This window comes from Anser cygnoides, chromosome 2 (genome assembly GCF_040182565.1).
Source record: "Anser cygnoides isolate HZ-2024a breed goose chromosome 2, Taihu_goose_T2T_genome, whole genome shotgun sequence".
In the NCBI taxonomy this organism is placed as follows: domain Eukaryota; kingdom Metazoa; phylum Chordata; class Aves; order Anseriformes; family Anatidae; genus Anser; species Anser cygnoides.
Genome location: NC_089874.1, coordinates 51,325,001 through 51,339,081, shown reverse-complemented (window position 1 = coordinate 51,339,081; position 14,081 = coordinate 51,325,001). Strand labels below are relative to the sequence as shown.

General features: G+C 39.1%; 1 long non-coding RNA gene across 1 annotated transcript in view; it reads left to right on the top strand.

The window, feature by feature from the left end:
* Positions 1 to 14,081, top strand: part of LOC125184244 (uncharacterized) — a 29,852-nt gene that overhangs the window by 14,839 nt on the left and 932 nt on the right. The gene's annotated exons all lie outside the window — the stretch shown is intronic.

The window sequence follows — 14,081 nt, the reverse complement described above, 5'->3', positions numbered from 1 at the left end:
GTTTATTATGCATTTCCCCAGCTGCATTTAAACCTATTGTTTTGTCCTACTTCTGGTGAGTAAAGAGAACAGTTGATTCTTCTGTGTGACACTTTGCCATAATTAAAAACAGTCATGATGTTCCTCTAGAGAGCCCTCTTATGTAGACTAAATAGTCCAATTCTTTCTATACAGTCCAGGTCCTTCTCTGCTGGACACTCCTTCAGAGGCTGTCATCCTGCTGGAACAGTGCTCCTACAGCTGACACAGTGACCAGCTCTGGGGCTAGGAAAAGTGAGAGTGTTCCTAAGGCTGCCTTTCTTAAAATGCTCCTATTTTTACATCTTTATCAGTGTATGGTATTTTTGAAACAGCCTGACTTTGCTGACTCATATGTAGTTCGGAATCTCCCCAGATCCTTTTCTGCAAAGTCTCTGATTTGCTGGGTTTTCCTTGTATTACATTTATAGAGTTGTTAATGCTGCTTTAAGTGCAGGAGTTTGCACCACTCTTTGCTGATCTGTCTGTATTTCAGAGTATTGCTCCAATGGGTGAAGAGCTTTTTCATTCCAGGTCACAAATATATTCTTCCATTGTCCAAGGCCTTAATGAAACTTTATAATACTAAGGACTTCAGTACGCTATGTTTAAAAAATATTTCCTATTTTACTGTGAATGCTGATAACCACATTTTAAATACATCTTCCAGCTAACTGTGCACCCTTCTCAGAGTAATTTCATCTAGGCTGTATTCTCTGTGGAATACAGTGGTTTAGTAGAAGATTGATAAAGGTCTTACTGAAGTCACAATCTGTAGCTTTCCACGGGCATTTGTGGAGATGGTGTCTGTTGCCTGTCACAGTTATCAGACCCCACTGATCTATTTGTCACTGAAGGGTGGATGAATTACAGAAGATTTTCATTATTGATATGAGTACTTCAGTAGAATAAGGGAATAACTTGCCTTTTTACACATATCCAAAACTGGAAAGCTAGTTTCAGTGATCATGCAATAGCAGTGTCTATTAATAGAACTAATTTTGAGATCCCAATATATGAATTTATGTGTTGCTTTAAGGTACTGGAAATACTATTGTTGGTATTTCTTCACCAGAACTAAATTGACAAGCAACTAGCTTTGAAATCATTTCTGGATAGGTACAGTACCAGCACGGTAACATGGTCTATTTTCTGCTGTCTCTTCAAGAATTCCTGATAGGGTTGAAAATGTAAATAGTGTCACACAAGGAACTCCTGCTGGTGTCAGTGAGAATCCTGCCTATAGAGAACTTCCAGGGAAGAGCCTTTTGCCTAGTAAGTCAGTGAAGAAGACTTCAGTTGAGCACACTAAAAGTAGTCAAAAATTCACATCAATAGAGGCGAAAGAAAGAACATTCTGCCTATGCGTCTCTTTTTTTTTTTTTTTTTTCCTCTTTGAATCAACAATTGAAAAGGTACTCAGAGGAGACTATGAAAGTACGAAATGTAGGCACTGGATATTGCAGAATAGTGTTATTTTTTTTTTATGGTGAGGCTTGGAGTTCAGTAGGTTTGTTCACATGAAAGTTCAATGCTAAATTCTGTTCTTGTAATAAATGTTCTTCTGTGCCAATCTTAATGATTGCAGGTGGCAGTAAAACTTTTTTGTATTCAATTCTGTATGCAAGTATAAAAGAGAAAAGTATGAGACTGGCTGTTTTTTTGTTTTTGTTTTTGTTTTTTAAACACCAACATTTGATGCTGGGCTTATGAAATGCAGCCCTTCTATACATAAAAAAATAAAAGTAAAATCTGACACTTCATGGTACAGATAAGAGAAACTTCTTGTTTTTACTTCAGCCTCATTTTCTGCTGGTTGAGAAGTCTAGTTCAGCAAACTGAAACCTTGATCAGTTAAGTGTTTTAATTTGTGCATTATTTAAAGTCTGTGAATGGTCCAATTTTCCCTTGTGGGGTTATTTGTATGTGTAAAAGATGTTAAATATGTGCTCCTTCATGCATTCTTCTTGGGTGAAGTGTTTTTCTTCTCAAATGAGGAAAGATGCAACTGAAATTAACCATTTTGTTTATAAAGCAGAAATTTGATCGTAGAATTATTCATGACCAATCTGAAGTTTATTTGTCTTTCCACTAACAGAAGGCCAGTTCTTTTTGACGAAATGTGCTCTGGATGGTAACAATAGTGTAGTTTTAAGACCTTTGTTTTCTGATCCTGAAATTAGTAGAATTGGTGCATAGCCCTTTCTTGGTTAGTTCTGTGGAGCTGTTATGTCTAGTGGGGAGGCTTATTTTTCACATGCCTTATGGTATGTCCTCACTTTACACCTAGCTGTATACTAAGCCCATCACATGGCTGGTGGAACGTTTTGTTTACAGTTGGTTCCTGGGGTGTAATGTCAGCGTTACTCAAAATTGCTTTGTCTGGGGACATTGAGTCATGGATATTTTTTCTTTATTTCTGGCACAACGCTAAATTCTGTTCTTGACGGCTGGCTCAGTATTTTTGGAGAGCCAGAGTTTAAGCATTAGACACAAGTTATAAATGAACTAGAGATTTGTGATGCAAGGCCTAGGAATATACTTCTTGCTGATCATAAGAGGGCTTACAAGTGTATATGGATGATGTCGTTATCTTAAGTCTTTTGACTATATTCCCTCATTCCTTGGAACAGTAATAAAACAGTGGGATTTCCAGATGCTGGGCTTTCCTTCTTACTCAGAATTTTGGATTATTTAATTGCTTGCCATACCTGAGATAAATTGCCTCAGGGAAAAAATATATATATATATTTTTTAGGAACAAACTTTTTTTTTTTTTTTCTTTTCTGATTTATTTAATAATAAAGGGGTTGTCTACTGGCTTCTTCATGACAGCTGAGGCTTCTCCATCCTACTGGAATCACTCTATCCAGTGAAGAGCTGGGACCTCTTCATTCATTCAGTGTCAGCCTTGGTCAAGTTTTCTTTTGAAGTGCAGTCAGACTTTAAAGGATTCTTATTGTTGTCCTGTATTATTCCTAAACAGAATTTCTTGTCTTATTATACATCTTTCACTTTCTATATCAAAACTGGTGGAATATGTTGCCATTCCTGATGATGTAACATTGTCTTTTGCGCTGATGTTCTATTCCCCTTGTTAAAATGCCCCAATATCAAACATGCACAGGTTGACATGGTGATTTCTATATTTTCTTGTTATCACCTGTAAAAGGAGAAACTTGTAATTATGTGGCTCTTCTGAAATCTTTTAATTTTATTATGTTTGAACCGAATGTTTTTAAGAAGACAAACTGAAGCCTTGCTCCAAATGCTTATCAGATACACTACAACCAAATGGTATTAAACCAAGGACTAGTCATTTTGGCAGAGTTGTACCATGTATAACGAAGAGTCACTTGGTTCATGAGATCAGATTAAGTCTGAAGCAAAACCTGGGAACTACATACAGGGTAGAGATGTCAACAGTGAGTGCTTCAGTCGATTACGAGATCATGTTGTGTGAATTCAGTTGCTAGTCAGATATAGCCAATGACTGATGCTTTCTTGTTCCTAGCAGCACTCTCTTTGTTGATTAAAACATGTTATTTCCCTTATAACTCTGAGAACCAATACGGTTTTAATGGCTATGCTTTCCTAACTAACAGCCAAAAACAGCATACTTTAGAAAGTCCAGATGAACTGAGACTGCTCACATGTATGTATAATACAAGGATCATGTGAGCTCTGAAGCCTGAGTTAGCTTTAGCCACTGTTAGTTAAATCTGTTAAACTTCTAGGTGCTCAAATCAACTTTGTCAAGAGTATATCAGAGACTTTTCTTTAATCTTGTATTCTTGTCATTCCCTTTGGTCTGACTTGATTGATCTCTTTGAGGATTCTTCTTGAAGTTCTTAAAGAGTTCATTATTCATGGAGGTCAGGCTTCAGACAGGCTTCTTCGAAATGGAGAGATCCCTATTCCAGAACAGACAGAGCGTATGAGCATTTTTAAGTAGTGCAATAGTGGTCTTTTGTGTGCTGGAGATTAAATATCATCTTATAAGACATTGCTATGGATGCTTTGCCCTGTTTTAATCATGAAAGATGATGATAGCATGCTTTCTGCATTTGAGTTATAATTAAGATGACTGTTACATGTCTGGACTAGATAGTGTACAGGACAGAACTGGAGCTTATAAATTTGTGATAGGGCTCACACTGTGCTGGGGCTTAGGCAGGAGGATGTGTATCTAAAGTAGAACAGTCATGCAGCTTTCAAAGAAGGAACTGGCTGCCCTACTTATGACCCTTCCCTGCTGGCTGGGTGAGAAGAAAAAGTAACTTTTAAAGCCTACCTTCCTAAGTTCAAAGGAGGAAGGAACTGGGAAAAGGACAGAAGGAAAACGAAACAAAGGAATTAAAAGGAGCACCCACATACATTCAAAGTGCTGATCCCTGCCTTTGGGAACTCATTTCAGTACCTTGGTTAGCTGAATCATGAGGTTGTTTTTATATGTTCTCCCAAGACGTTCAAGTTCTTAAAAATTCTTGGCAGATTTCCAGTTATTCTCCAGAAATCTTTTCCACTCTCTCTCTAGGATTTCAGCATGGGATTTACTGTCAGATTTTAAGGGTCTGATTCATAGCAAATTTTCACATCCCCTATGTAGGACACTTTAAACAATTTACCCAGGCAGAGAGACTGGGTATATGTAGGGCAGTGGCTGGAGCTGGACATTTCTCAGCTTTGTTTAGAGAAGAGAGGGAGAATGGAATTTTCATAAGAAAGCATTTCTCTAATGATTTCATGTGTTGACTTCTGCAGTGCTCAATACCTACACAACTCCTCATGGCACAATGACTGTGCAGTGCCTTAATTGCCTTGTTAAAGAAAAGGGGAATCTCTCCATAGCTGAGACACATGAAGTCTTGTAGGTATTTCATACTGTACTGGATACCTTTTTACTGTAATTATTTGCCTTTCCTGCTTCAAGGTTCACTAAAACCTTTCTGTTAGATAACTCAGCCATTCTGTACTTTAAACCTCATGTCAAGTTCTGACAGGGATGATATGAACTTGCAGTCAACCATCTGCCCTGGAAAATCATCAGGCTTGCTCCCAAGTATCTTAACTGTAGGTTCATCTCTCTTGACTCTCTGACAAAGCCTTCTGATGCTGTCAGCACAGTCTCTCTCTCTCTCTCTCTCTCTCTCTCTCTCTCTTTCTCTCTCCCCCCTGTATTTCACAGAGTAGATGAGAAAAAGATTACCGGAGGTATTAATTAAAAAAAAAAAATTCCAAGCTAGCTACTGTCTCTGTCACTCCAGACTTCTGAATTTCATAAATGTTGACAGAAATATATGACAAAGCTTAACTGAATGCTGTACATTTGCACGTGCAATTCTATGGTGATTTTTATTATTATTTTATTTTTTCTTTCCCAGTGACCCGTTTATTGGAGGAATAATATTCTATATGAAACAAATATAACACAGTGAACTGGGATTAAAGGGGTGTGATAGCTCTTGGAATCCATCTGCCCAAAGAAAACTCTTTTATCTTTTGTGTGTGAAAATGTGTCCCTACATGTAAATCCCAAACAAGAATAAAAAAGCGAAGAATTGGTTTCTGGGATTTCATGTTACCAAGTAAGCTAATTTTATGAGGACATAGAACATTGACTCAATTTAGGGCAAAACATTCTTATAACTTCTTTGTTTCTTCACTTTCTAGGATCTTTTATAACCCTCTGGTTAAATATCCCTTAACAAGAGTTTCCTTTGATGTGTATAGAAAAAAATCCATCTTAGGTTTGGAAGACTTTTTGTCATGCATTTCAACATCACTGTCCTTAAAAGACACTGGGGGTGTGTTGTTTATTTTACAAGCAGGGAAGTTATATGGATTTCTGTCCACACACTGTTCCCATGTCCACACATGCACAAATTCTTCTACCTTGTTTTGACTGGGAAATGTGAGTGATCCAGTAGTTTGGGGAAGGCTGGTGTTGTCACTGGTGTTGTCAGTCAATTGCAGACCCCCTAGTCACTACCAGCATAGATCCTTGCCAATCCCCATCAAAAAACACACACCCCATCACACCAAGCATGTAGAAATAAGGGAATAGATGAGGTCATTATTTATGTTAAAGTTAACCAACATGTATCACATTTCTATGGTTAAAAAAAAATAGTCCATTGCTCATTCAGAGATATGTAGTATGGTTTGAATCACTCTAAGGCATCCTTTCTGGCTCACAACTACCAGTCCAGGTTGTCATAGATTTCTTTCAGGTCCTATGTAAAATCTAGTATTCCTACCTGGATGTCTTAGATATCCTAGGACATCTCAAATGTCATAGGCACTACAGACCATATTTAGGCAACAGAAGCAGGTCCTCGGTGTTCAGATTTTTGACAATATGAGAAATAATTTCTTTGATGTGTTACAGATTGCATATTATATATTAGTATACATTATATATCACTCTATAAGTTTTCAGATCCTTCTAGATGTCAGTATGCTTTGTAGCCAGCTCCAGATTGGGAAGTATAAATGTGTCAGAGGACATCATGAGACATGCTAGCACATGAACCTTACCATGGTGCTGACAGATGAGATATAGGACCTACAAGATATCCTCTTTCTCTGCCACAAAACACGTAATCTTCTGGATTGGTAGAGGGATGCCCTTGGACATCTAAAATGACACTGTGTTCAGGCAGCTGAATCCAGTGTAACCTCAGAAGAATTCAGAGAATCTCAGCTTGGGACATAAGGAGGAGATGAATGAAGACTTCTCTCAGCAGCCTGTAGACCTTATAGCACAGTTGCAGGCTGTACAGTTTGGAGGATTGTATACTGCAAATACTCATGCCTCTGGGATGCCCTGCCTGCATCTCTAAGTCCTCAAGGAAATGCTCTGTCTTCCTGGATTTCTAAGAAACTGTCTTGATTAAGGACACAGGAAGGAACTTCTGGGTCACTGGCTCTGACCCCGCCGCTTACCTCAGAGCACTGTGTCATGTATTCCCTTTCTGAAGCAGTGTGATCCTTTTCGTGGACCCAGGGAAATATTCCCTGTCTCTTTTCCCTCTGCCCCATTCAACTATGGTCTACTCTTTATCTTCCCACTCCACTCAGCTTCCTGGACTCATGCCCCCAAACATTTCCGCCCCAGTCTCTTTAACAGTTGAAGTCAGAAGAAAGTTATCTCACAGTGTAAATGTTTACACAATAAATTTTGCTTTTTCTATACTTAAAGATAACTCTTCATGTTTTTAACCACACAGTGAACCTCATAGTAATACCAAGAAGTCTGTCTTCTTAGTGAGGCCTGGAAAAAAAGAATAGGAATAAGTAGGTCAGGCTGTTTTAGAGAGAATGAGCTGAAGCAAGCAACTACCTCACGCATCAGCATGAGACAGACTAATTTTCTAATTCTCCTCTGCTAGCAAATGTGATTATTTTCATCATGAGTTTGCGATGTCTTTGTTAAAATATCCCCTCCTGGAATCCTGTGATGTTGTTTTTCACTAAAAGAATAAATTAAGTTCTTAACATTTATTATAGTATAGGAAATCTGGAAGACATGAAACACAAAGGTTCAAGATTTCAAAAGGAGATATAGCCCAACTGTTACAATTTTATGGTTCTTTTATGGGGACTGAAAGGTAGAGAAGAGATAGAGAAAGTTGACTCAAGATTTTTGAAGTTCACAGTATATGAAATAATTTCTCTCTGCTTCTGACTGGCTATTCTGTTCCAGGAATGTATTCTAATTTTCAATTTTAGTCTACATTACCTCTTTGCTTATCTCTTTCCCTGTTCTTATTTCCGTCTTTCCAGGGTGTTGTCTCTTTTTCCATAGTTTTCTAAGCCCATCCATTTTTTTTTTTTTTTAATAGAAATGGCAATTATATATTTTAAACATTTCTGTATTCAGTTTGCTAGCATTTTAAATTTTTCTGTATTCAGTTTGCTGGCATTTTACTTTCCTGTCTCTGAAATTCTCTTGCTTTTTTTTGTTTTATTTTGTTTAGTTTTATTTTGCTTGATCACAGACACATTATAGCAAAGAATATTTTCAAGGTGAGATTAGAAAACAGATAATGCATAAGTGCTGTTGGTGTTGACAGGAAGTCTCTTATATGTGAAGGGCAACATGAGATAAAACTGTAGTTTTTTTTCAGTTTTCAGACAAGTGACTGATAAAGGCTGGTATCTCATACTGAAGGGAAGTAGAACTTGACATGTTTTTAAAACAAAGATGGAGGAGTTTGGGCTCAAGATGGAAAGCCAAGTTTTAACCACTCTGAGAGTCAGTATTGCTGTTTATTAACAAGATGTCAGAGGAAAAGCTTAAGAGGAGGAAATATGAAGATCTTGGTTCCCCCCTGAAAGAGTAACTTACATCAACTGCAATAAAAAATTGTTATTGGAACAGAATAGCCAGTAAACCTATTTTGGCCTCTGGATGCAAACCTGCAAACAGCTACCCTTGGACGTTGTCTGTCTGGGTGAGGTCTTGAGGAAAACAGAGGGTACACAGGAGGGACTGCCTTTTTGTTCATCAAATTCATTTTACTAAGCCACAATTGTGAAGTCTGTTCTGTTAAATGTGCAGATAAAAACAGGATTTGTGTTTCCCAGTCTGTCCTTTCAGCGCCTTCCGTGAACACTGTTTTCATGCAGAAACGGTTGGGAGAAAAGACAAAGACGCCCATGCACATGCGTATTTGCATATGGGTAAACCTATTTTGAGTTAGTTGTTTTTCATGGATAAGCAGGATATCCAAGTTAGTTTTCTGTGATTTATAGTTATATTTTTATATAAAAAGCCACACTATTTCTGTAAAGTATTATATATTTCCTTCAGGGAAGACTAAATCAGCCATATTAATTCAGCTAAATTCAGACTTCTGTGATAAATGGGGGAAAATATGTTTTATATAGTCACAGGAAGTCTATCCAGCAGTGTTGTGATAGTGAAATGGGCAAATAAAAAAGAATTGGTTGAAGCTGAATAATAGAGAGTCCATCATAGCAGTATAATAGAATGGCAAACAAGGAAATCAAATGCATTTATTTTGAGAAGTTACTATAAATCACCAGTAGACCTCAAAATATTTCTCTGAAGAGGACATGGAAAGAAGTTAGGTTGTATGAAAACATATGCATAACGTTGAAGCAAATCAAAAGGTTTGAACCAAGGAAAGTAGCTGTTGCAAAGCCCCAGAGAACTGTTCCCCTACTCTGCTCTAAATGGATTGTTAAACCATATGGTTTTACACTACAGTGCCACTTCTACATGTGCTAATGCAAAATCTAAAAGAAAATTTGAAGTTCCTGTTTGAGAACATGACACCTCAGTCATACAAATATGAAAGCTCAGTTCAGTAAGTAACACCAGTGTAAAATGACTACAATATACTGCTTGTAAGTTACTAACATGAACTTCTGTATGTTTAATCAAATTTTAGTTAGTTTCATTATATGCAAAAACATATAATTGTCAGGAACTTGCTTCAGAAAAACATCCCTGACATGTAAGAAATCTTCCTGAAGGTAATCTTCCCTTGCTTCTCACCCCTTTTGTCCAGATAAACACCTCAAAAATACGAAACTGAAGTTTATTAAACAGAGCTTTTATTATCTGCACTGATCTCCAAAATACAATTTTAATACATTTTTTTTCCAGTATTCGCTGTGTTGCAACTACAGTTAACAATGACACACTCCTGTTATTAATCTACAGTGGTTTGTCATTTCTTCAGCAGCAGAGTTTGGTAAAAAGCTATCTGTGGTGTCTATAAGAATTACAACACAGCACCAGTGATTTGGAGATAAAGAACCAGAGACAGATAGAGTTTCTTAGACCAGCTAAAATTTAATTTCAAATAATGAACAAAAACATTTGGTGTTTTTAATTGGCTGAATTTAGCAGAGTTTGTTTTGAGGAAGCTTGCATTGGCTTAAAAGAAAAGCCTCTGCAGTCCTCTTGATACAGGATTGCTATGGTATACCAACAACTCAGCACAGCATAACTGAAGTTAAGCATCAAGAGTAGAAATGGAACACTGCAAAAAAAGATAGTGCCAAAATGCGAGGTCTCAGTGCCTTTGGAAGTCCTGCTGGCAGTGCTGCCAGTGCCCCAGGCTCGATCCTGATTTGAATTTCCCTTTGCTACTAGGCTGCCTTGTGTTGCAATTATATGATGCATATCACAAGTTCACTAGTGGAGATACTGTGGGAATATGTTTGTATAACACAAGAGTGGTATGGTATAGTAACACGGGGCTGCTAAAGTGCCTTGGAATTTGTTTTGTTTTGTTTTATTTTACTTTATTTTATTTTAAACTGAGAGAATGTGCCTGTTCTGTCACCTGTGGATACCAGGTACCTTTCTAGAAATACTCATTGCTGGCTTTATTCTACTTCCATATAAACAAACGTTAGATAGATTTCTTCTGCTTTTATCCCTTTCTTTTTATTTTCTCTCTGAGGAAAATGTGTAAAACAATGTTGACAAATCTCTTTGGTTTCGTAGGCTTTCCTGGAAGTACTCAGACACAGTGTATCAGGATACACCGTGTGGCAGTCCCGTTATAGAATATCACATGAGCAAACGAAGTGTGTCTGGCTGTATGGTGGGAGCGTTCATGTGTGTGAGGTCATACGCAGGGACTGCTCCAATGTACTGTCGTAACAAAATACAGATCAGTGAAGTTAATGCCTTTTACTGGATGTGACATGCTGATATACTCCTTTCACCGATACGTACACACCCCTGATACAAAACAGCAAATGCATGCCTTTTGGTTACTGTTATGGTAGAGAGGACACAGGACTTGTGGAAGAGGGAGTGCCAGGCCGTCTGTCAAAGTTCAGTAGCATAATTTTGGCAGGCAGGATTTGACTTATGTCACTGTAAAGTAAGCACTCATAGTGTAAAATGTAGTGTAGCACTATTTAGGTATTTAGAATCACAGATTCGTAGAACGGTGTGGGCTGGAAGAGACCTTAAAGATCATCTAATTCCAATGCCCCTGCCACGGGCAGGGACACCTCCCACTACACCAGGTTACATCCAACCTGGCCTTAAACACTTCAAAGGATGGGGCATCCACAGCTCCTCTGGGCAACCTGCTCCAGTGTCTCACCACCCTCATGGTGAAGAATTTTTTCCTTATATCTAATCTAAATCTACCCTCTTTTAGTTTAAAACCATTACTCCTTGTCCTATCACTAACAAACGACAAAGAGTAACTCCCTTACAAATAATCCTTCTTCTGCTTTCTTGTAGGCCCCCTGTAGATACTGGAAAACCACTATAAATTCTCCCAGGAGCCTTTTCTTCTCCCTCAACCTGCTGGCCATGCTTCTTTTGATGCAGCCCATGATATGGTTGGCTTTCTGGGATGCAAGCACACATTGCCAGCTCACATTGAGCTTCTCATCAACAAACAACCCAGGTCCTTCTTCTCAGGGCTGCTCTCAATCCATTCTCCACCCAGCCTGTATTTATGCTTGGGATTGCCCTGGTGCAGAGGCAGGATCTTGCACGTGGCCTTGCTGAACTTCATGAGATTCACAGAGGCCCACCTCTCAAGTCTGTCTAGGTCCCTCTGGATAGCATCCTTTCCCTCCAGCATGTCGACTGTACCACACATCTTGGTATCATTGGCAAACTTGCTGTGGGTGCACTCAATCCCACTGTTCATGTCACCGACAAAGATGTTAAAAAGCTCCAGTTCCAATACCAGTCCCTGCGGAACACCACTTATCACTGATCTCCTCCTGGACTTTGAGCCATTGACTGCAACTCTTTGAGTGTGACCATCCATCCAATTCCTTATCCACTGAGTGGACCATCTGTGAAATCCATGTCTCTCCAATTTAGAGACAAGCATATCATGGGGGACAGTGTCAAATGTTCTGCACAAGTCCAGGTAGATGACTTCAGTTGCTCCTCCCTTATCCACCAGTGCTGTAACTCTGCTGTAGAAGGCCACCAGATTTGTCAATCATGATCTGCCCTTAGAGAAGCCATGTTGGCTGTCACCAATCACCTCCTTATTTTCCAGGTACATTAGCATAGTTTCCAGGAGAATCTACTCCATGATCTTGTCAGGCATAGAGGTGAGACTGACTGGCCTATAGTTCCCTGGGTCTTTTTTCCCTTTTTAAAAATGGGGGTTATATTTCCCCTCTTACAGTTAGTAAGAACTTCACCGGACTGCTACGACTTCTCAGATATGATGGGCAGTAGCTTAGCAACTACATCCTCAAGTTCCCTCACGACTCATGGATGCATCTCATCATGCCCCATGGTTCCATTCCTTCGGCCTAATGCAGTTTCTTTGAACATCTAGCACACAGCTAGTGGGGAGGTGAGATGAACAGTAGAGCCAGCAGAACCAGGGGATGATTGTCCCCCTGTATTTACTCAGTTTTGGGCCTCTCACTACAAGAAGGACATCGAGGCCCTGAAACACATCCAGAGAAGGGCTACGAAGCTGGTGAAGGGCCTGGAACACAAGTCCTGTGAGGAGTGGACGAAGGAACTGGGGGTTGTTTAGTCTGGGGAAGAGGAGGCTCAGGGGAGACCTTATTGCTCTCTGCAACTACCTGCGAGAAAGCTGTGGGGAGCTGGGGGTTGGCCTCTTCTCACAAGTAACTAGTGATAGGACTAGAGGGAATGGCCTCAAGTTGCACCAGGGGACGTTTAGGTTAGAAATTAGGAGACATTTCTTCTCAGAAAGAGCAGTCAGGCATTGGAACGGGTTGGCCAGGGAAGTGGTGGAGTCACTGTCCCTGCGGGTGTTCAAGGAAAGGTTGGATATGGTGCTTAGGGCCATGGTTTAGTGGGTAATATTGGTGGTAGGGGGATGGTTGGGCCAGATGATCTTGAAAGTCTTTTCCAACCTTTATGATTATATGTGTCACAAACATATCCATCTGTTGAAACCAATTGTGGGTACTTGTTTGTTGGCAGGATAACCCAGTCACTAGGTTTTCATATAGTCCTTGGCTCCCCACAGACCTTTTGCTATTGAGGTTTGCTGTAAGCCCAGGATGTGCTGGGACCTTCACTGCAGCTAGGTCACAGTAGCCACTCAACTGGCTTTCACCACCACTCTGGAGAGTCCACTGCAGTCGGCATAACTACGTGTGATGTTTTAAATATGTTAGTGTTACCAAGTCTTATGGTTTCTTTGCTGAAATCCACTTGGAAAAAAAAAGTGAGTCTGTACCCTTGGTGTTTGTGAAGGAAAGCTTCAAAAATATGACCTGAACTCACCCTGCATTATAAGGCAAATAAAACACACAAATGTATTTATTTATTTTTCAGTAACTCATGTTACAGCTAATCTCATGATGTTTTGTGGCTTGACTCATGGTTTTCAAAAGCTTGAGGTTGGCAATAGTGAGTAATACATAGAATGTCACATACAAAGCAAAGCCAGCTTCTTTTTTTTTTTTTTTTTTTAAATTCAAGGGTTATATAATGCCAAAACCAGTTTATGCTCTGTTTTGGCTCTAGTCTGCTGCTATTGGATCTGTGTTTGAGAGCCCAGGCCTCTGATTTTGGTAAGAGCCCGAATCTCAACAATTAAATCTTATCCTTAAGCAAATAATTCTGTAAGCTATGAAACAAATGAGCCCCATTTCTTATGGATTTGTGTCCATCAGCTTTGAGGACATGACCTTTGTTACCTTTGAGGCTTCTGTCCGCTGCAGGTCTGCCTGAATCTGGCCAATAATTTCAAAACTATTAGGAGAGATGATGGGTGTATATACATCTCATTTCACTTAAAAATTAGACTAGGACTTGTTTTTCATACCGTATGTGTAAATTTGTGAAAAACAGGCAAAGGATAAAAAAGTTGAAGTCATTGATTAATAAGTTATTTCTGTTGCTAGTCTCACAAGGTGTATTTTCTCATGAGTTACCAATTGCAGCTAGTTTGTTTTCCCTTTTATATTTGCTGCTTTTGTGCTGGGATTTTAGATGGGAAGATGGGCAGATGGACATATTCTGAAAGGAAATTTGAAGTATTTAAAAATTACTCATTTTCCAGATCACTCATTACCATTTCATCAAATTTGTGGTTTGCTTT